The sequence below is a fragment of the Triticum aestivum genome, chromosome 7B, assembly GCF_018294505.1.
Source record: "Triticum aestivum cultivar Chinese Spring chromosome 7B, IWGSC CS RefSeq v2.1, whole genome shotgun sequence".
Classification (NCBI taxonomy): Eukaryota; Viridiplantae; Streptophyta; class Magnoliopsida; order Poales; family Poaceae; genus Triticum; species Triticum aestivum.
In genome coordinates, this window is record NC_057813.1 from 266,441,596 (window position 1) to 266,465,076 (window position 23,481).

Below are 23,481 nucleotides of genomic sequence, written 5' to 3' on the forward strand. Positions count from 1 at the left end.
CTTTAGTCAAGTACACCGATTCTGATAGTACCAAGGATCCCGCGTCTGATGAGGAAAGGACAGGGAAGGGAAAGAAGAACGGCAATGGAAAGGGCCAGCAGCATAACCCAATGAATCAATGAGGCAATAAGCGTAAGGCAGAGGGTAACCCGGAGTTTGTGGCCAATGCCAACGCGCAGGGTAATAATCAGAGACGTAAGGGAAAACCGCCCCCTGGATCTGGCGGGTCAGGCCCATCTCTTGAGCAGTTACTCAATGAGCCTTGCCCGAGACACGGCACCCGGGAACGACCCGCCACCCACTTATGGAAAGATTGCGCGATCATGAAGGCCTTCAAGAATTCCAACATGTTTGATGGTAATCATGGGTCAGGCGGCGGCTCAGGAGCTGGTGGCTTTCATGGCCCGGGCGGCGGTTCAAGCTCCGGTTTTCAGGGACATCAAGGCGGTTATAATAAACAACAGTCTGGTCAAGGGGAGCAACAGCAGCAGTCGGGTTATCAAAGCAATCCGAAGCAGCTGAATAGTGGGCAGTATCACGTTTTCACCACTAGCTTATGCAAACGTGATCAGAAGGTCCATAAGAGGGCCGTGAAATTCTGTTGAGCCGGTGGTTCCTCGTTATCTGAGGTGGTCAGAACAGCCCATTGTATGGAGCAGAGAAGATCACCCTCCACGAGTTGATAATCCGGGTCAGTTAGCCTTGGTGGTAGCACCTCAGGTTGGTGGATATAAGTTCACTAAGGTACTCATGGACGGGGGTAGCAGCATCAATATCCTCTATTATGAGAACTTTCGACGCATGGGGTTAACTGATAAGAATTTGAGGACGTCCAACACTGTTTTTCATGGAGTGGTTCCTGGTAAATCGGCTTACCCAGTTGGCAAGATTGAACTGGAAGTGGCCTTTGGAGATGAGTATGACTCCAGGGCTGAGAAATTGACGTTTGAAGTGGTCAAAATCAGGAGTCCGTATCATGCTCTATTAGGGCGGCCGACTTATGCTAAGTTCATGGCACGGTCGTGTTATGTTTATTTGCAGCTCAAGATGCCGGGTCATAAGGGCACCATCACTGTGCATGGGAGTCAAAAGGTAGCCTTGGAGTGTGAAGAAGGCGACGCGGCTTATGCTGAGTCTGCTTGTGCAGTGGAAGAGCTAAAATTTTATCAAGATAATGTTGACCCGGTGGATATGACTTCCCTGAAGAAGCCAACTACAGAGCATGACCCAATGTTGAAGTTTAAATCGGCCGCTGAGATGAAGCTTGTTGACTTTACTCCAGGCGATTCTTCTAAGCAATTTAGCATCAGTACCAATTTGGATCCTAAGTAGGAAAGCGTGGTCATCGAGTTCATCCATGAGAAGCGGGAGATCTTTGCATGGAAACCTTCTAACATGTCGGGTGTACCGAGGGAACTCGCTGAGCACACTCTCAATATTGATCCGAAGTATAAGCCGGTCAGGAAGTTTCTTCGACGGTTCAACGAAGAGAGACGGAAAGCTATTGGAGAGGAAGTCGCCCGGCTCTTAGCGGTCGGGTTTATTGTTAAAGTTTTTCACCCGGAGTGGTTGGCTAACCCGGTGCTTGTGCTCAAGAAGAACGGCACCTGGTGGATGTGTGTGGATTACGCGGCTTAAACAAGGCTTGTCCGGCTGATCCCTTTGCTCTCCCCCATATTGATCAAATCATTGATGCTACGGCGGGTTGTGAGCGTTTTAGTTTTTTGGACGCTTACTCTGGCTATCATCAGATGAAAATGGTAGTTAAGGACCAGGAGAAGACGGCTTTCATCACTCCGTTTGGAGCCCTCTGTTATGTATCTATGCCATTTGGGCTCAAGAGTGCTCAGGCGACTTATCAGCGATGTGTGCAAAACTGTCTCCACAATCAAATTGTCGCAATGTTCATGCTTATGTGGAGGGCCAGGAGATACTTCGTGGTGAAGTCCAGAGAGAAGGAAACCTTGATATCTGACTGGAAAGAGACCTTTGATAATCTTCGGGTTTATAAGATGATGCTTAACCCGACCAAGTGTGTGTTTGGTGTACCTGCAGGCAAGCTCTTGGGTTTTCTGGTATCAAACAGAGGCATTGAAGCTAATCCGGAGAAGATCAAGGCGATTACCTCTCTCGCTAAACAGGCGTGCATCAATGATGTTCAACGACTGGCGGGTCGTGTTGCTGCTTTAAGCCAGTTCATAAGCCGGTTAGGTGAGAAGGCCCTACCACTATATCAGATGATGAAGAAAACGGACACTTTTGTCTGGAGTGATGCTGCTGATGCTGCCTTTGAAGATTTAAAGAGACAGTTGTCTGAGCCACCGGTCCTCGCGGCTCCCATTGATAAAGAGCCGTTGTTGTTATATGTGGCTGCTAATTCATGAGCTGTCAGTGTTGCATCGTGGTAGAGCGTAAGGAAGCTGGCAAGGAGCATCCGGTTCAACGGCCGGTTTACTACATCAGTGAGGTTCTCATTGAGTCTAAACAAAGGTATCCGCATTGGCAGAAACTTGTTTACGGAGTGTTTATGTCAAACCGGAAGTTGAAGCAGTACTTTCAAAGTCATCCTATAACTGTGGTAAGTTCTGCCCCCTTGGGAGACATCATCCAGAATAGGGAGGTCACAGGACGAGTCGCCAAGTGGGCTATTGAGCTTGGGCCTCATGGTTTGAAATATATGCCATGTACTGCTATTAAGTCTCAAGCCTTGGTGGTTTTTATCAATGATTGGACAGAGTTGCAGGCACCTGAGGAGAAGCCGGATAACACATATTGGACTATTCATTTTGATGGGTCCAGGCAGTTAGAAGGCTCAGGGGCTGGAGTTGTTTTAACTTCCCCTCGAGGTGACAAATTTTGTTATGTGCTCCGGCTTATGTTTCCTTGTACTAACAATGCAGCTGAATACGAGGCCTTAATCCATGGTCTCCGGGTGGCCAAAGAGATGAACTTGAGCCAAGTAAGGTGCTTTGGCAATTCAGATCTCGTGGCCCAATAGGTATCAGGCAAGTGGGACTCCAAGGATCCTCTTATGGCGGCTTATCATCGTGAAGTAGATGCTATAGCTGGGCACTTCGAAGGTTATCAAGTGGAGCACATTGATTCAAGGAAGAATGAGGCGGCTGATGCTTTAAGCCGGTTGGTATCTCAACGTAAGCCGGTGCCGCCTAACACCTTCCTCGATGTTTTGCATAATCCTTCTGTCAAGGTACCTACAGAGGAGGAACTAGCAGTGCCAGACCCGGAAGCATAGCTGGTGGCAGCTCTTCACATCATCCTGGATTGGACAGTGCCATACTTGGCCTATATGACCCGGGGAGAGTTGCCTGAGGATGAGACCTTGGCAAGACAAATCGTTAGGCGGTCCAAATCTATGATGATTATTCATGGTGAGTTACATCACCGAAGTGTCACTGGGGCGTTTCAACGTTGTGTATCGCCTACGGAGGGCCAGGAGATACTTCGTGAGATCCATGAAGGAGATTGTGGCCATCATGCCGGGTCAAAATATCTTGTGGCCAAGGCTTTCCGTCATGGTTTCTATTGGCTGACGGCTCATGCTGATGCGGAGGATCTAGTCAGCAAATGTGATGGATGTCAAAAATTCTCACGACGAGCTCATGTGCCGGCTCAAGAGTTGAGGATGATTCCAATCACTTGGCCGTTTGCAGTCTGGGGGCTTGACATGGTTGGACCTTTCAAGAGGTCTAAGGATAAAAAGACACACCTCCTGGTGGCAGTGGATTAGTTTACAAAGTGGGTTGAGGCAGAGCCAGTCAGTAAGTGTGATGCAGCCACAGCGGTTTAGTTCATGAAAAATGTGATCTTTCGTTTTGGTTTTCCACATAGCATTATAACTGATAATGGCACCAATCTTTCCAAGGGTGCCATGGAAGAGTTCTGTCAACGAGAACATATCCGGCTTGATGTTTCGGCTGTTGCTCATCCTCAGTCCAACGGTCAAGCAGAACGAGCTAATTAAGAGATCCTGAAAGGTATCAAGCCCCGGCTCTTTGTCCCCTTGCAGCGGACTCCGGGTTGTTGGCTGGAGGAGTTACCCTCTATACTATGGAGCATCAACACTACGCCTAACAGATCTACAGGTTACACACCTTTCTTCATGGTGTATGGAGCAGAGGCAGTCCTGCCAAGTGACATCCGACACGATTCACCCCGTGTGGCGGCTTACATTGAGGCTGACAATGAAAAAGCTCGTCAGGATGCACTTGACTTGTTGGATGAGGAGCGAGACTTAGCAATAGCCCGCTCAGCGATTTACCAGCAAGACCTGCACCGCTATCATAGCCGTCGGGTTAGAAGAAGAACCTTTCAGGAAGGCGACTTAGTGCTCCGACTCATCTAGGATCAGTCTGACATGCACAAGCTATCGCCCCCTTGGGAAGGACCCTTTGTGGTTAGCAAGAATCTGAACAACAGGTCATACTACCTCATCGATGTTCGAGAGCACAAAGACTAACGTAAGTCAGAGGAGGAGACCCGCCGGCCGTGGAATATCGCCCATCTTCGGCCTTACTATACTTGAGCCACCGGCTATCAAGATGTATATATTTTGACGATGTATAAAGCAATAAAGCAGGACCTCTGTCCTTTTTACCTTCAAAAGTTTATATGTCCTCTTTGTCAGGTGGTGGAAACAACCAACAGGGAGCGGATCATATCTGAATCCGGCTTTCCCTTTGGTCCGGTTTATGATCATATCTGAATCTAGCCATGATCACTTGGGGGCTTCCTGTTCAAACATAGGTCGTATTCGAACCAAAGAGAACATAGCTGTCGATACCCACTTTGATCGGCACACTGCCAAACCCACTTGGGGGCTTCTTGATCATATTTGAATCATAGCTTAACCCCTTTGGGTCTAACGTGGATCGTATTCGAATCAGCGTCATTAAACAACTCTTATGGTCACTTGGGGGCTTCCTATTCAAACATAGGTTGTATTCGAAGCAAAGAGAACACAGCTGTCGATACCTACTTGATCGGCATCGCCAAAGCCACGGGGGGCTATATGAACGTATTCGAATCTTAGCTTAACCCCTTTGGAATGGTTTACTGATCATATTCGAATTAGAAACCTTTGAATATTGTTTATTATCCATTATATTTCATAAGAATAATCATTTGACTATCTTAAGACCTTTTTGAAAGCACTATGAGATGGTTTTTTGTTCTTCCGGCTTAATATTGATCACCCCAGGTTGTTAAGTGCCAGGTGAACATTATATCTTCCAGCTTTCAGGAGTTGAATTTACCCGGATGGTGAAGGTCATATAAGCAGGTGAGATTACCAAAAGGATCACAGGTATACTATTGTGATTATGTTTAACAAATATAATCATAAACCAGCCTGTATATGATGTTTTGGGTTCGCCCTCTGGGTTATCAGTACCTTATGTGACCCCTGATGCGATAAACCGCCAAGGGAATTTTGATTGTTATATATGTAGGATAAGGCAAGCAAAATTAACATCGAGGAAATAAATGATCAACATAAGCTGGAAATATATAGCGATGGCGGCTTATGAAAGTATTAAGCGCCATAAACATGCGAGAAGGCATGACAAAATTGAGAGGTTTTTTCTACCCTATTACAAGACTCCCCGAGTCCGAATAAATGAAGCATTGTTTTTTGCAAAGTCATAAATGCCTGGTGGTTCACTCCTTTGGTGGGCTTGAAGATTCCCGGTTATCCTTCTCCGCCTCTCCGTCGGTTGCCTTGTCCTGGAAGGTTGACGAGGCCCAGTCAATGCCACTCAAAGCTTCAAACTCAGCTTCCGCATCTATTAAATCGGCTGGGTCCACTTTAGGGGCAAAGGTGTGCTTACGAGTTGGAGGGATCAGGATGACTTGATCATAGGGAGGTGTTGGAATTCTCCGGTTCTCACTGTCATAGCCCGGCAGATACTTGGTAAGGTCAGTGTCATTCCCAATGAGGGTAGCCACGGGGCGTATGTCTTTGACGCAGGCGGTGAAATCGTGATCATCAAATACGGTCCCATCCTCTTTCAGACTAGGATATCCAAGAGCGAGGTCGGCCGGGTCTAGTTCTACAATCCATGCTTTGGCCCGGCTCAATGCGGCTATAGCCCCGGCTCTTGAGGACACCCGCCTTAAATCTTGGACTCGTTGAGGTAGTACAGCAAGACACTTCAGCACATCTTGCAGAAGGTGGGGAGTGTTATTTGATAAAGCTACAATGGCCAAAGCACGTTGTGACCCGGTATACAGTTGATCCACTAGCGTGTAAACCGCTTTCAGCTTGATCAACATGTTCTGCTTGAGGTTTGTGCTCCTAGGGCCTGCGTTCACAAGCATAAGGTGAGCTGAAGATAACGATTAAGATAGTCATCAAAGGAAGGATTAAAATATTTGAGGTTATATACAGTAACTTACCGAAGATGGCCGAGACCATTTGAGATATCTGGCGCTTTAAGTCGGACAGCTTAGTTGTTGCTTCTGCAAGTGATGCCTCTGCTGTCTCGGCACGGGTCACAAGTGAAGCCTTTTCATCAGCCAGATTTTCTTCTCTGCCTCAAAATTCTTCTTCAACTTCTCTTGTTCAGAGACACTGAATTGAAATTTGGAGTTGGCTTTTTGAATTTCACATTCTTGGGCCGTCAGACGGCTCTTCAGGTCAGCAATCTCTGACTCAAATTGACTTATGGTGGCCTGCATTGATGCCAGGTTATATTCAGAATCATGGTAAGATAACATTAAGTCCCAAGCACTTTGCAAGCAAAGATACTTGACACTTGGGGGCTAATGTATGCTTAAGAATTTTAACTTATAATGCCAGTTCATGCAAATTAAGTCCCAAGCACTTTGCAAGCAAAGATACTTGACACTTGGGGGCTAATGTGTATTGCAAGTTCAACATATCATGTTATAGCTGGGTTAAAAATCTTCTTTCTAAACCGGACAGTGCAGTGTTAACCTGTTTTCTAAGTCTACAACATATTTATTCATAAGTAATAGACTTGGGGGCTGATACAGTAAGTATGCTTCAAAAAAGGGGCATAAGGTGTACCTCAGATTTTTGCTGTATTTGCTTCATCATGTCAATTTCCAGGTCACGGCTGTTATGCACTTGATTAAGATAGCCAGAGACTATATCTCCAATGCTTAAGTGAGTATAATCAGTGATGTCCAGTTTGGCCTTTCGGCGTTCTATAAGTTCCTGCTTAGCAGAGCATTTGGCAAGGATAGTGGGCCGCCCTGGTTCAACAAACTGAGACCTCAGAATCTCAACTTTCGGGTCATTTGTCTTGATCGGGCTGGGAGCTTCCGGGTTATCAGAGCTGTTGAGAGTATCTTCGGCAGGCAGGTCAGAGGTTGGTGCTGGAATATCAGAGGCCGGTTCAGGCGGCGGTTGATGGGTGGAACTGTCAGGAGCAGCCATGCCAAGCTCCGATGCAGCCACGACCGGGTCTTGGGACGGCTTATTCTTCTTTGCCCTCTTACTGGGCTTCACTTGCATGCTGTCAACAAAAGCAGGAGAAGGGTGAATACAAAAGCATGAGTAAGGTAAAGCATAAGATAAACAAAGTTACATTACCTAGGGGCAGTTTTGAAAGCCGGCATGTTAGACTGCATAGACTCGCCGGAGGAAGGAGAGGTATCCTGATAATTGGAGTCAGATGAATTGAGTGGTTGACGAATTAAACCCGCCAGAGGTAAAACAGAACGTAAATCGGAGATAACCTCAGTCCGACGCTTCCTGGTTACGTCAGGTAAGCCGGAGGAGAGATCTATGTCCTTGCTGGTCCGGGTCTGCCTCCGACTTTCCATTGCTGTTGCTTCAAAAGAAATTGAGGATCTTGGTAAGCCAAAGGATGTGAAAATCTTACTTTCCGGGTTACTCTTCGAATTTTCTGACGTGGCAGGGGCTCGGAGTCGGAGGAAATTATAGTTACCTCTTCCTCGGCGGCTCGGCTGTTCCCTGTGTCTTCCTGGAAAGATGTAAAGTCCGAAAGGTAATGATAAAGAATCGAGGGAACTAGAAGTTACCTCTTCTTCGTCATCATAAGTATCATCAAGTTTAAACAAATCCGAAGCACTTGGCTTCCTCTTCCTTGAAGTTCCCGTTTTGGCGGCTTTTCTTTCGGTTCTCTTGGCTGCTCGGGCTTGCTTGGTAGCCTCACGGTCATACTTGACCTTCCAGAAGTTGTCATCGGCCTATGAAAAAAGATAAAGGGGTTATGAGTAAAAGTAAGGTGTAATACACTAAAAGAGTATTCATTAAGGATTGATGACTCACTGCGGGGGCCGAGTTCTTCTTGCAGAAAGGAAGTAAGACAAAGGCGTTACTAGTCACCGTGCCCTCTTTCAGCAATGTTTGGGTCGTAGCCTCCACCACATCATCTGGCAAGTCATTGGGACTATGACGCAGTGGGTCATCCTTCTCGCCTGAGTAAGTGCACATTAAGCCGGGGCGGCGGCTTAACGGAAGCACTCGCCAAGCAACCCAGACTCAGACCAAGTCAATACCATTCAAGCCATTACCCAAGAGGGCTTTGATCTTCTTGATGGTAGGGGCAAGTGGTAAACGTTCAACAATGGTTAACTTGTCTGACAGCGGATGGTTGGACTCGAGGCATAGAGCGCGGAAGCCGGGCAGAGGATTCTCGTCAGCCGGAGAAGTGTCCTGTCAATAGAACCACATTTGATTCCAATCCTTCGGGTGACTCGGCAGTTCAGCATAAGGGAAAAAGTAGTCTCTCTGCCGCTGAATCGAAATGCCACCAAGTTCAAGACTGGGCCCGTTGGCACGTTCATTCTGCCGATTTAAGTAGAAAAGCTCTCTAAACAAAAGCAGATTGGGCTCTTCTCCCAGGTACACCTCGCAGAAGACTTGGAAGTTGCAAATATTTGACACGGAATTGGGCCCGATGTCTTGAGGTCTAAGGTCAAAGAAGTGCAAAACATCCCTGAAGAATTTTGAACCGGGTGGTGCAACTCACCGGCTCATGTGATCCGTAAAAACTATCACCTCCCCTTCTTTGGGTTGAGGTTTCTCTTCGGACGGGTCAGGGGCACGATAAGACATGACCTCCTTCTTGGGCAGATGGCCAGACTTCACAAAATCAGACAATTTACTCCTTGTGACTGTGGATGGGACCCAATTGCAGGTCACAGGAGCCTTGATTGCTTTAGGTGCCATGACGTAAATTGAAGCCTATGACAAAATAAGAGGTTCCGGTTCAAATTTAACCCGGAGGAAAATATTTTAAGTCTATTCAAGATGGCGGTTTAAGAAGGGGCCTAATGATATATGGGTAACTACGCAATGATATTTAAGCCTCTATGGGTATCAGGAGCAGTTAAATTTTCTTAGGTCCAGAGAGGCAAGCAAGGTTGACAGATCAGTATCATTTACTTAAACCGGCCACATGGATAGTCGTGGTTAGGCATATTCGACAGAGGCAATTTTTATTTAAGGGTGGAGCAAACAGGTTTCACAAGTGGCCGCTATTATTTTGGATCAAAAGGCTGTTCTGAAAAGAAAAATTTCTAGACCTAGGACTGTCACTGATGAAGCTCAAGGGCTCGAACAGGGCCTCTATGCGACAGAAAGAGATCTACTTGCGGTCGAAATGGGTGCGAAATAGCTACCGCATCAGTTTTATATAATCTTCAAGATCAAGAAACGGCGGTGGTGATGAAATCTATGAGGGGTTCCTAACGAAGAGCGAAGAACACCGAGGAACTCGAAGGTCCTAATGCGGATCTGAGGAGCAAGAAAGAGGAAACTCACCGATGCAGGGTTGCTGCGGAGGTTTGTCGCGTTTCTCTGGTCAAATCAGGTTGATGCAGCAGCCTGAGTTGACGAGGACGAGGAGATCTGCCGCGACGGCGGCGGCGGAGCTCGAGCGGCAGAGAAACAGTGAGAGGAAGAAGACGACCGAAGGGGGAGAATGGAAAAGACCTAGGTCATGCCTATTTATAAGGAAGAGCTAACTGAGAAGGCCCGAGAAATGAGGAGATAAACATTATTATCCAGTGGCCCCAACGCCTCGGTTTTCGGAATGGTTAGTAAAAGGAAAGACCCGTTGGAGGATACGGTGGAATAAAGAATGAATTTAAGTAAGGATGACGTCACGACGGGTTAACACGGATCCAAAAGATGATGTCATGGCGGGTTAAAGAAAACCTTTTGTACGGGAAGAAGGCTGAATATTTATTTCTTAAGGTATTTTAAGATTGACATGAACTGGTTCAAATCAATCTGGGGCCTAATGTTGGGGATATAACTATTTGTGTAAGCCGCCCAGGAGGGGCCGGGTTACGCAAAGAGTATTCATCAGAAGAAGCCCAAGACCAAGCATGAAGATGGCGGTTCAATAAAGGAGTTAAGGCCCACATGCAGCTTAAGACCCATAGTGGTAAACCGCCATGATGATATGACTTGTAACATAAGGTAGATTTAACTAGTCACCGAGCCGGACACTGTCTATGAGCCGGCCGGGACTCTGTAGGCTGTAGGGCGTCCCCCGTATATATAAGGGGACGACCCACCGACAGCTTAGGGTAGGAAACAACTGATCGAGAGCCGGGCATAGCGTATCTCGCTCCCTGATCATGGAAACATCAATCAATACCAACCCAACTAGACGTAGGCCTTACCTTCACCGTAAGGGGCCAAACTAGTATAAACCTCTCATGTCCTTTCTCACGATTAACCCTTTCAAGCTTCCTAGTTGCGATGGCTCCACAACTAAGTCCTTTCACTAGGACATCTGATGAGACAATTCCATGACAGTTTCCATAGTTCCCATGTCCAATCAAGCAACAACTAGCAAATAAGGCAAAGTAGCGTAAAACAGGAAAATGTATGCTAGTAATCCTTGCATCAGAAACCTTCCTGGTTTCTCCCATAGTGATAGTGTTAATAAAAGCTTCTACTTCGTTACGGTGTGGTTCATCCAAGGTGCCCTCAAAGGGTATTTTGCAAACCTCGCAAATTCAGCTAATGGCATCTCCTTAACAACGTCATATAAATGAAACTCTATTGATGGAGGTGATTTCTTAGGGAAAAAGTAGAAGTTTTGCACAAAAGTATTTGTGAGTAAGAGATACTGATGACGTTAGTCGCGGAGGAAGTCGGTGAGGCCAGCATTCTCAATCAATAAATAGAAATCCTCATAAATCCCGACTCTCCTCAAGAAGTCATCGGAAGGCCATTCACACGGCCGGACCTCCGCGCTGCAAGGCAAATTAAATTTGGGCTTCTGCTCTTCTTCCTTTTGTTTTTCCTTCGAGCTTCGGCTCGACGAGCCCCTCAAAAGTCTCTTCATTATTTCTGAAATAATCTGAAATTTTTAGTAACTTCAAATAAAAGTGAACCAACTTCAATAAAATTGATAGCAACAACTCCCACAAGTGCCTAGAGCCTATACCAAGCATTAGAACTACACGGAACCATATAAATTTCACATGCAAGCTCAAGAACTTGGTCACCTATGCAACACAAATTTGCAATGAATAAAGCACTAGAACAAAAACTAATTGGACCAATGGAGGAGTTACATACCAAGGAACAATCTCCCCAAGCAGTTTTGCGAGAGGTGCTTTGAGCAAGGAGATCGAAAATCACAGCAACAGGGGCTGAAACTCGTGCTTGAGGTGGTTTTTCGTGTTTGTGTGAGGCAAAGGAAGAAGATGGGTGCAGGGATATGTGGAGGAGGGCCACCATGGGCCCACGAGGCAGGGGGCGCGCCCAGGGGGGTAGGGCGCGCCCTCCACCCTCGTGGCCCGGTGGCAGCTCCCCCCGCGGTAATTTTTGCACAGTAAATCCTCAAATATTCTCGAAAAAATCATATTAAATTGGCATGGAATTCCGAGGACTTTTATTTTCGGGACATTTTTATATTGCATGGATAAGTCAGGAAACAGACAGAAAAATACTAGTTTTACTTTATTTTTACTAAATAACAGAAAATATAAAGAGGGTACAGAAAGTAGTGCTTCTAGTTTCATCCATCTCGTGATCATCAAAGTGAACCCACTAACAAGGTTGATCAAGTCTTGTTAACAAACTCATTCCGAATAACACGGAACCGGAGAAATTTCGAATAACACTAAGTTACCTCAACGGGGATATGAAAATCCCCAACAATAAGAATATCATACTTTTTCTTGACAGTGGGGAGAGGAAATTCAAAACCTCCAAATATAATCAATGGAATTTTTCCAATAGAGTTGATACTATAAACTTGAGGTTGTTTCCTCAGAAAGTGTACCATGTGCTCATTACCATTAACATGAAAAGTGACATTGCCTTTGTTGCAATCAATAACAGCCCCTGCAGTATTAAGGAATGGTCTTCCAAGAATAATAGACATACTATCATCCTCGAGAATATAAAGAATAACAAAGTCCGTTAAAATAGTGACGTTTGCAACTACAACAGGCACATCCTCACAAATACTGACAGGTATAGCAGTTGATTTATCAGCCATTTGCAAAGATATTTCAGTAGGTGTCAACTTATTCAAGTCAAGTCAACGATATAAAGAAAGAGGCATAACACTAACACCGGCTCCAAGATCACATAAAGCAGTTTTACCATAATTTCACTTAATGGAGCATGGTATAGTAGGGATTCCTGGATCTCCAAGTTTCTTTGGTATTCCACCCTTAAAAGTATAATTAGCAAGCATGGTGGAAATTTCAGCTTCCGGTATCTTTCTTTTATAGTAATGATATCCTTCATATACTTAGCATAAGAACTTGTGTTGAGCACATCAGTTAATCGCATATGCAAAAAGATGGGTCTAATCATTTCAGCAAAGCGCTCAAAATCCTCATCATCCTTTTTCTTGGATGGTTTCAGAGGAAAAGGCATGGGTTTCTGAACCCATGGTTCCCTTTCTTTACCATTTTTCGTAGCAACGAAGTCTCTTTTATCATAACGTTGATTCTTTGATTGTGGGTTATCAAGATCGACAGCAGGTTCAACTTCTACATAATTATCATTACTAGGTTGAGCATCATCATGAACATCATCATTAATATTTTCACTAGGTTCATGTTCATTATCAGCTTGTGTTTCAGCATCAGACATAGAGATATCATTTGGATTCTTAGGTGGCTCAACAATAGGTTCGCTAGAAGTTTGCAAAGTCCTATCATTTTTCTTTTTCTTCCTTTTAGAAGAACTAGGTACATCAATATTATTTCTCTGAGAATCTTGCTCGATTCTCTTAGGGTGACCTTCATGATAAAAAGGTTCCTGAGTCATTCTACCAGTTCTAGTAGCCACTCTAACAGCACAATCATTTTTCTTACTATTCATTTCATCAAGCACTTCTTTCTGAGCTTTAAGCACTTGTTCTACTTGAGTGGTAACCATAGAAGCATGTTTGCTAACAAGTTTAAGTCCGCCTCTAATATTAACCATAAAATCACCCAAACGTTTAATCATAAAGGTATTCTGTTTTAATTGTCTACCAAAATAAGCATTAAAGTCATCTTACTTAAACATAAAGTCATCAAACTCATCCAAGCAATGACTAGCAATTTTAGTAGGAGGGACTTCAGCTTTATCATATCTATAGAGAGAATTTACCTTTACTACCTGTGTCGGGATATCGGGATCAGGAGGTTCTTCAGTGAATAAGGAATTAAGATCATATACTTCTTCAACAGGCGGTAAATTAAGACCGTGTATTTCTTCAATAGGAGGTAAATTCTTACATCTTCAGCTTTAATACCTTTTTCTTTCATAGATTTCTTTGCCTCTTGCATATCTTCGGGACTGAGAAATAGAACACCTCTCTTCTTCGGAGTTGGTTTAGGAATAGGCTCAGTAATTGGCTCAGGAGCTGACTCAGGAGGTGGCTCGGGAGGTGCCCAATTATTTTCATTTGTCAACATATTATTCAATAGAATTTCAGCTCCATCCGGTGTTCTTTCCCTGAAAAGAGAACCAGGACAACTATCCAGGTAATCTCTGGAAGCATATGTTAGTCCATTATAAAAGATATCAAGTATTTTAGGTTTCTTAAGAGGATGATCAGGCAAAGCATTAAGTAACTTGAGAAGCCTCCCCCAAGCTTGTGGGAGACTCTCTTCTTTAGTTTGCACGAAGTTGTATATTTCCCTCAAAGCAGCTTGTTTATTATGAGCAGGGAAATATTTAGCAGAGAAGTAATAAATCATATCCTGGGGACTACGCACACAACCAGGATCAAGAGAATTAAACCATATCTTAGCGTCACCCTTTAATGAGAACGAAAATATTTTGAGTTTATAAAGGTAGCGCGATCTCTCATCATTAGTAAACAGGGCGGCTATATCATTTAACTTAGTAAGATGTGCCACAACAGTTTCAGACTCATAACCATAGAAAGGATCAGATTCAACCAAAGTAATTATATCTGGATCAACAGAAAATTCATAATAATCCTTATCGGGAACACAGATAGGTGAAGTAGCAAAAGCAGGGTCGGGTTTCATTCTATCTCTAAGAGATTCTTTACTCCATTTAACTAGCAGCCTCTTAAGTTCGTATCTATCCTGGCAGGCAAAAATAGCTGTAGAAGATTCCACATCAAAAAGATAACCCTCAGGAATAGCAGGCATATTCTCATAATCACTCTCATCATCGTATTCAGATTCAATAATTTCTCTTTCTCTAGACCTAGAAATCTGGTCATCAAGAAATTTACCAAGGGGCACAGTAGTATCAAGCATAGAAGTAGTTCCATCATAAGTATCATGCATAGCAGAAGTGGCATCATCAATAACATGCGACATATCGGAACGAATAGCAGAAGCAGGTTTAGGTGTCCCTAGCTTACTCATAACAGAAGGTGAATCAAGTGCAGAGCTAGATGGCAGTTCCTTACCTCCCCTCGTAGTTGGGGATAAATTGTTGTCTTAGCGTCTTTCAAGTTCTTCATAGTGTCCAGCAGATATAAATCCCAAATGACTCAAAGAATAGAGCTATGCTCCCCAGCAACGGCGCCAGAAAAAGGTCTTGACAACCCACAAGTATAGGGGATCGCAACAGTTTTCGAGGGTAGAGTATTCAACCCAAATTTATTGATTTGACACAAGGGGAGCCAAAGAATATTCTCAAGTATTAGTAGCTGAGTTGTCAATTCAACCACACCTGGAAACTTAGTATCTGCAGCAAAGTGTTTAGTAGCAAAGTAATATGATAGTGGTGGTATCCATAACAGAAGTAAAGACAGCAAAAGTAATGTTTTTGGTATTTTGTAGTGATTGTAATAGTAGTAACGGAAAAGTAAATAAGCGAGAACCAGTATATGGAAAACTCATAGGCACCAGATTAGTGATGGATAATTATGCCGGATGCGGTTCGTCATGTAACAATCATAACATAGGGTGACACAGAACTAGCTCCAATTCATCAAAGTAATGTAGGCATGTATTCCAAATATAGTCAGAAGTGCTTATGGAAAAGAACTTGCATGAATTCTTCTGTCCTACCCTCCCGTGGCAGCGGGGTCCTATTGGAAACTAAGGGATATTAAGGCCTCCTTTTAATAGAGAACCGGAACAAAGCATTAGCACATAGTGAATACATGAACTCCTCAAACTATGGTCATCACCGGGAGTGGTCCCGATTATTGTCACTTCGGGGTTGCCGGATCATAACACATAGTAGGGGGCTATAGACTTGCAAGATAGGATCAAGAACACACATATATTCATGAAAACATAATAGGTTCAGATCTGAAATCATGGCACTCGGGCCCTGGTGACAAGCATAAAGCATAGCAAAGTCATAGCAACATCAATCTCAGAACATAGTGGATACTAGGGATCAAACCCTAACAAAACTAACTCTATTACATGATAAATCTCATCCAACCCATCACCGTCCAGCAAGCCTACGATGGAATTACTGAAGCACAATGGTGAGCATCATAAAATTGGTGATGGAGGATGGTTGATGATGAGGACGGCGAAGAATCCCCCTCTCCGGAGCCCCGAACGGACTCCAGATCAGCCCTCCCGAGAGTGATTAGGGCTTGGCGGCGGCTCCGTATCGTAAAACGCGATGATTTCCTCTTTCTGATTTTTTTCTCCCCGAAAGCCAATATACGGAGTTGGAGTTGGTGTTGGAGGGTCTCCAGGGGGCCCACGAGGTAGGGGGCGCGCTCAGGAGGGGGGGCACCACCACCGTCGTGGACAGGGTGTGGGCCCCTTGGTCTTCATCTTTGGCGAGGATTTTTTATTATTTTTTATAAGACATCCCGTGGAGTTTCAGGTCATTCCGAGAACTTTTGTTTTCTGCACATAAAACAACATCATGGCAATTCTGCTGAAAACAGCGTCAGTCCGAGTTAGTTCCATTCAAATCATACAAGTTAGAGTCCAAAACAAGGGCAAACGTGTTTGGAAAAGTAGATACGAACGGAGACGTTTCACATTGCGCTTCCAATGTTCTTGTTGATATACGGAGTACCAGAGTCATGCTTCGAGGTAGCAATAACATGGTGTTTCGGATCAGAGTTGGATCTGAAGATCACAAAGGATACAAAGGAACACTTCCAAGATTACCTCGGAACGTAAGGAATAACCAAGCACAACCAGGTCTGTGTTGGCAGAAAGTCAAGAAGGTATCGATGATATCACAAATCATTGAGGGGCAGGGATGGTATTTCTAGCCATGAATTCGATTGATAGCCTAAGACAAGTCAGTATATTGATGGGGATCACGACAGATTTTGTCAAGGTACTACGAAGAGGCCATCGAACAACAATGACGTCAAGCAAAAGGAATGATGAAGCGAAAGGTTATTGGAACCACAGATGCGACACAAGCTCTAAATCAAGCTTGTTTTTTGAGGTGAAATGATAAGACGAGGAAGATCGATGTAAGCTTAGCTCGTCATCGAAAGTTGTTCTCTGGGAAGAAGGACCGGGTAGCACAGTTAAAATTAGCTTGATAATGATATAGCCGACCAGGCTGGGAATGATGTGATGGAGTATCATTCCAATGAGAATTCACAAGAGGTAGTGCAATGACACAATATCCTCGAGATAACAAGGGGCAATACTCGAGGTAGATCAAAAATAGAGGCTGGACAGATGAAACGATCTGAAGAAGACAAGTATTTTAACTTGTCCGGGAAATGGAATTAAGGAGAAACTATATGGTTGAAACTGCGGTTATGAATGATCAAACCACCGATACAAGATGAACTTATAACAAGGGGTAATCATTTTTACGAGCAGCTTCCATGATAAGTTCTACATCGGGTCCATGGGCATGAACGCAAAGGTTCAAGGTCGACTCCCACTTCTTCAATGCATAACCTTTCATTCACTCCTCGTTTTTGAAGAAATTGTAGTGCAGAAGATTTATCTGGCGAAGTACCAGAAGAGTAAGACTCACATCTCTTTTGAGTTCACACGGATTAGGGAAGGCATAGGTTCAACCCGTAGGGGTATCTTAGGAACATATACCACTAACTTCGGGATTAGAATATACCAGCTCGAAAGCAGAGCATGGTTGACAAAAGGTGAGGATTCAATTTACCAAAGGCTTTATGTATCCAAGGAAAGGCTCACAAGTTTATTGCATATGAAGGATGTTGTCGGATAAAATCCAGCAAGGGGTCTAGCGATCCATAACGAAGCTGATGTGATCGATACTCAACCAGATGAAGAAGAATGCAAAGGCATCGGATTATAGAAACATCTGAATAATTTGATGCTTAAAATGCAAAGAAATTATGATTTCCAGATCGGTGTATCAGGATCAGATGCTCTGATTAAAAGATGAGTAAGTTGAATAGATTTAGAGGTGCACCCGATGGTACACCCGATCAAATCTGGATAGGGCAAGAACCAACTTGTATCTGGAAGGATGTCTAAGCCGGAAATAAAATTTCCAAGGATTAATTGATGATTGCGAATATTCGCACACACGCTGAATCCATAGGAACAGAATGACAATCACAAAGAATTTTAAAGAATATTGCTAGACATATGGAATTAATCCTAATGCAAGCAGGCAAGGAGAATCAAGAGCAATAGGCTGCAGAGGATTTTGAAAGATCAGATAGCATTTTCAGGTATTTTGGAAAGCATAAGAACAACTGGGGACGAACGAACCCCGGTTAAGTGAATTATCCGCAATGCGAAAAGAAGCTGCAAAGCAGAAGGCACAAAGGATTCTTGGAACAACGGAGAGTACTAGGGGTAACTTCTAACAACAAGAGCAACTGGGGATGAAGGTACAAACGGCAACGATGTTATCCATGGGAACTTATCGGTGGTCAGGAACTGCAAAGCAGTGGGCACAGGGTCTAGGGAAACACTGAAGAGTATCCACAAAATCTTTTGGCGAAGCAAGCGATCATCGGTAATGTCGGGGCTCTCCGGGAGGAAGTGGGTATGAGAACCTAATTTCAGAGTTAGTAGAATGTTTAACCCGAATGGAAGAGAGATTAGAGTCCCAGAGTATAGATGAGGAATAAAAGATCCTAATACCACCCAATGGCGATGTGGGCCCGTAAGCCACACATCCATGTTAGAAAAACCGTTTTCAAGTACTAGACTCAACTTCGGCCAAGGAGTTGGAAGGGGGGCTACCTACAGATAGTCGGCTCTAATACCAACTTGTGACGCCCCCGATTAAATCATACACTTATCATACACGCAAATGTGTACGATCAAGATCAGGGACTCACGGGAAGATATCACAACACAACTCTAGACACAAATTAAAACAATACAAGCTTTAGATTATAAGCCAGGGGCCTCGAGGGCTCGAATACATCAGCTTGAATACAATGAGTCAGCAGAAGGAACAATATCTGAGTACAAACATAAGTTAGACAAGTTTTCCTTAAGAAGGCTAGCACAAAAGCAACATGATCGAAAAGGCAAGGCCTCCTACCTGGGAGCCTCCTAACTACCCCTGGTCGTCAGCGTCCATCACGTGGTAGTAGGCACCCTCGGGGTAGTAGAAGTCGTCGGTGGTGTCGTCTGGCTCGTGGGATCCACCATTTGGTTGCAGCATCCGAGAAGAATGGAAAGAGGTGGAAAAAGGGAGCAAAGCAACCGTGAGTACTCATCCAAAGTACTCGCAAGCAAGGATCTATGCTACATATGCAACATTATCAAAGGAAGGTTGTATATGTGCACTGGGCTACAGAAATGCCAGAATGGAGAGAAGGCCTAGACCTATCGAAGACTAGCATCTTCTGTAAACCACCATCTTGCAGCAAACAGGAGGGAGTAGATTAGCATAAAGTAAAGTAGTAGCAGTGTTATCAACCTCGGCCAGAGATCTTTTCTCGACTCCCTGCGAGAAAGAAATCCCAGAGCCATACTATCCATTTCTCATCACAATCCAATCCTCATCACAAGTATCCAGTTCTAGTTGTATCGATCGGGATACAACTCCGAGCGTCCGTTACCATAGGACAGGCTATCGATGGATGTTTTCTTCCCTGAAGGGTTGCACCAACTTACCCACCACGCTCGATTAACTCCGGCCAGACACACTTTCCTGGGTCATGCCCGGCCTCGGCCAAACAATACGCCGCAACCCGACCTAGGCTTAATAGAGAGGTCAGCACGCCGGAGTAAACCTATGCCCAGGAGTCATGGGCCATCGCCTCGGGAACTCCTGCATGTTGCGTACACGGTCGGTGAGCAGACCTAGCTACCTCCTTCAAAAAGACGGGAGCTTAACAGTCCAACCCGGCGCATGCCGCTCAGTCGTCGACGTCTATTAAGCTTTGGCTGATGCATACGATGCAGGACGCCCATACTATGCCCACGTGATGGTTAGTGCTATCAGGCTAGAGGCCCCTCGGATCAAATATCGAAATCGTAGTGGATTAGAAATGCGCGGTAACAAGCAAAGACTCACGAAAGATGTGACCCGTTGCCCCATCTCGAGGACTTGCGGGAAGGGCTAAGAATGCCCGGCCATGCCTCGTAATTATCTCACGGGCACCTTCCAGGTCAAACCATCTCCACACCACTCGCGGGTACCCCTCAGGATTGACCCGCCTTTCCAAGTAACAGTTGTAAAGTCCAAGTATCTGTGTGTCCAAACATCAAGTGGAAAACCCAAGGAATCACCCCCGGTGAAATCCACTCGATGTAATCATCAAGGTGAACGTAAGAGGAATCACCCCCGAGGTTCACACTTGAGGGGTTGCATGACAGAGTCATATCGGAAGTAGTTAAGGCGGAATCACCCTCGATGACCACTACCGAATAGCTACCATACAGGGTTAACATCAGAAGTATTGTAGAGGTCTCACCCTCGTCACTCGATAGTAACCCAACAGTGTCGATCAACTAAGGGGAAAGTGATGTGCAGTGCCGGGGCCTGGTCTTCGATCCCGTTGATCGGGTCTTCGATGATGAAGTAGGGGCAACAAGGACAAGGTGGGGGTCACTGATGGATCACTAACCAACCTATACTAAGCAGTTTAGGATAAGCAGGTAAGGTAACAATAAGCAGGTTACAAAAGCAGGCTATGCAGCAGAATAGGGGCAAACAATAACATTAGCAAAATCTAATGCAAGCATGAGAGAATGGAATGGGTGATATCAGGATGATCAAAGGGGGGGCGTGCCTGGAAGCTCTGCTGTAAAGGAAAAAGATTCGTCGGTGACGTAGTCGATCACAGGGGCATTAGCAGCGGTCTCGAGGTCTATCGGAGAAGGAGAGGGGGAAGAAACAGTAAATATTAAGCAAACATAGCATCACAAAGCATAACATGGCAATATGATGTGTCGGGTGTGACCTAACGTATGGCTACACGATATAGGTGAAGGGGGAAAACAACCGGGAATATTTTCCCGGTTCCGGACCTGTGTCAGACTAATGACCCGAGGGGGAGTGTTCCATGTTCAGATAGTTAGAGGCAGCTGACAGGTAAACAAACCACGTATCCGGATTTTTTGGACTTTTCTGAGCAATTTTCATGTAGAAAACATTTTCATCCGAGTTACGGTTTAATTACTATGAATTTTCAAAGATTAAAGTTTTTCCGAAATTCTTGGATTTATTACTAAAACGAATTTAAAAGGAAAAAGGCTATGGGTACCCAAAAGTGTACCCGGCCAGAAGTATAGAGAAGCTGACATGTGGGGCTAGGGCCCAGTTGAGTTAGTCAACAGCCCAGTTAGAATTGACTAGTCAAAGTGAACAGTGAAGGGGGGCTACTTGTCACGGACTTAGCTATTCTAAATCTAGTTTAGCACTTTAATATAGAAATTGGTCCCACATGTCATCTACTATTAGACTAATTAACTACTACAACACTAACTAAACTAACTAGCACGGCCGGCCACACACACAACACGCACTCACGCACACACACAGAACACTCACACGCAGAACACACACGCACGCAGAGCACAGCTTGACCTGGCCATGGCCATGGCCAGCGGTACTAGCAGCTGGCTGTAGTAGCAGCAGTTCTAGCAGCGGCAGCAGCACGTAACAGCAGCAGCGGCAGCTAGCACTAGCAGTAGCAGAGCAACAGCGATGGCGGCAACAGAGCAACATTGATAGAAGCAGCAGCAACGCAAGCAGCAGGGCAGCGTGAGCAGCGGACAGCTGCGAGCTCGCGGGCAGGGGAGCGCGGGGAGCAGCGACGGGCGTGGATGGGGAAAGCACACGGGGCGGGCAGGCTCGACCAATCGCGGCCCGAGGCGAGGCACGACGCGTGGGCAAGCGCGAGTTTCGGCCATGGCGTTTGTAGCGCGGTGGTGGGCAATACGACGACGGATCGAGGCCGGCAGGAGGGGGAACCGGACGAGATGGTCACCACGAGCTCGATGGCGAGGTCGGGGAGACCGGGGCTGGTCGGAGACGAGCGGATCGAGCGGCGAGGTGATGACGGCCGTGGTAGAGAAGACCCGCGATGGCGAGCTTGGCGGCGGCCTGGTGACGAACCGAAGGGCGTAGAGGAAGGAGGCGACGACGGCGGGCCGCCTGGACGCCGTGGTGCAGCTCGGGGTGGCCGGTGGCCGCGGGATCCACGGCGGCGCGTCGATGACGTCTTCGCTTGGTTGCGTTTCTAGATCGTTGATGGAGCAATAGAGGGGAAGCGAGGGGCTAGGGTTGGTCCATTGTGTCGGGGTGGTTCTTATCTACATCGGGAGGACGCCGGATGGCCGGCACCTGGCCGGGGGCCATGGGATGGCCGCCACGATCCCCTGCCTGCCTCTGTAGTAGGAGGAAGGGGAAAAGGGGATTGTTGGGCTGGGCTATGCACGGTGGCAATGGGCTACTAGTGCACAGTAGTAGTTAGGCCCTTTTTTATATATGGTTTTCTGTTTTTCTTTTACAGAATTTGTTTGCAATATTTGAGCTGCCATTTGGTCTTTGTAAAATGTGGAACTTGGCCAAATAAATACATTACAATATCTGCCTCTGCCACAAAAAGTTCGGGAGGAATTTGAATTGATTAGGATTTTTCACAACTGGGAAAGCATTTAAAAATGCTGATTTGAAACTGCTTTAATTTCCAGGGGAAATTAAATATCTCAAATGCTTTTGAATCATTCATGACATTTAATTAGTGAATATTTGCAACCCAGCGAACAATTTTGATTTACTGCTTGGAGAAATAATTTATTTGACTTTATTTTATATTTGAATTTGACTTAGATTTCATGAAGTGGCAATTTGCATAGTAATGGTTGATGACATGGCCACCTTTAGGGGAGATTACTGTAGCATGATTCTCGAGGTGTTACATGTGATCTCCCACGACGGGAAAAAGGTGGAGGACTTCCGGAACAAGTGGATCCTCATGGATGCCAAGCGCTCCCATGCCCTGCTGGAGCTGCTAACTGGGCTCCGGATGTTCGAGAAGGGTGGTCTCACGATAAGCTCACCGCCCCCCTGGTGAGGCTGCTGCTAAAGAAGATGGAGGCTGACTTGAAGGCAGAGAAGCTAACGGGGGTGGAGAAGCTGACAGGGCCCATGATCGTCAAGGAGTTCCTGACGCAGCGCCTGGCACTGCTCCAGGAGCGCTCCCGCCCCTTGTGGAAGCTTGGGGCGCGGAAGACAAGCTCCAGCTGCGCTCTGACAGCCTGCCCGACGAGGATTGAGCAAGGTTATGCACTCCTTGCTTGGAAAGGACCAGGGCGGCCCTCCGGACGATCACCTCCCGCTGTAACATCGAGAGGATGGGGAGAAGATAGCCACCACCATGCCTGTCTTCAACGAGCTTGAGCTCGTGTCGACATAGCCTCCCCTGCCAGCCGCCTCCCTGGTGGACATGTCCTCAGGCGACCACTCCTCCGAGGCCACCTGGGAGGGGGAGGGGGAGAGCTCCCCTCAGAGGTAGAGCAACCTCCTCCATGACATCTCTGGCAACGACGACGCAGGTGCGCACCCGGTCAGGGAGTTGGCCCGCTCTGCCGGGGTCACCACAAGATCCGGGGGGACCCCTTCAAAGAAGTAGAGGCGAGTGGTCCCAAAGAGGGGCAGGTTGGCGC

The 23,481-nt window shown here is 45.8% G+C and overlaps 1 pseudogene; it reads left to right on the top strand.

Annotated features, from left to right (window-relative positions):
• Nucleotides 1–22,889, top strand: part of LOC123157884 (uncharacterized) — a 33,980-nt pseudogene extending 11,091 nt beyond the window's left edge.
• Nucleotides 22,890–23,481: the final 592 nt, after the last annotated feature.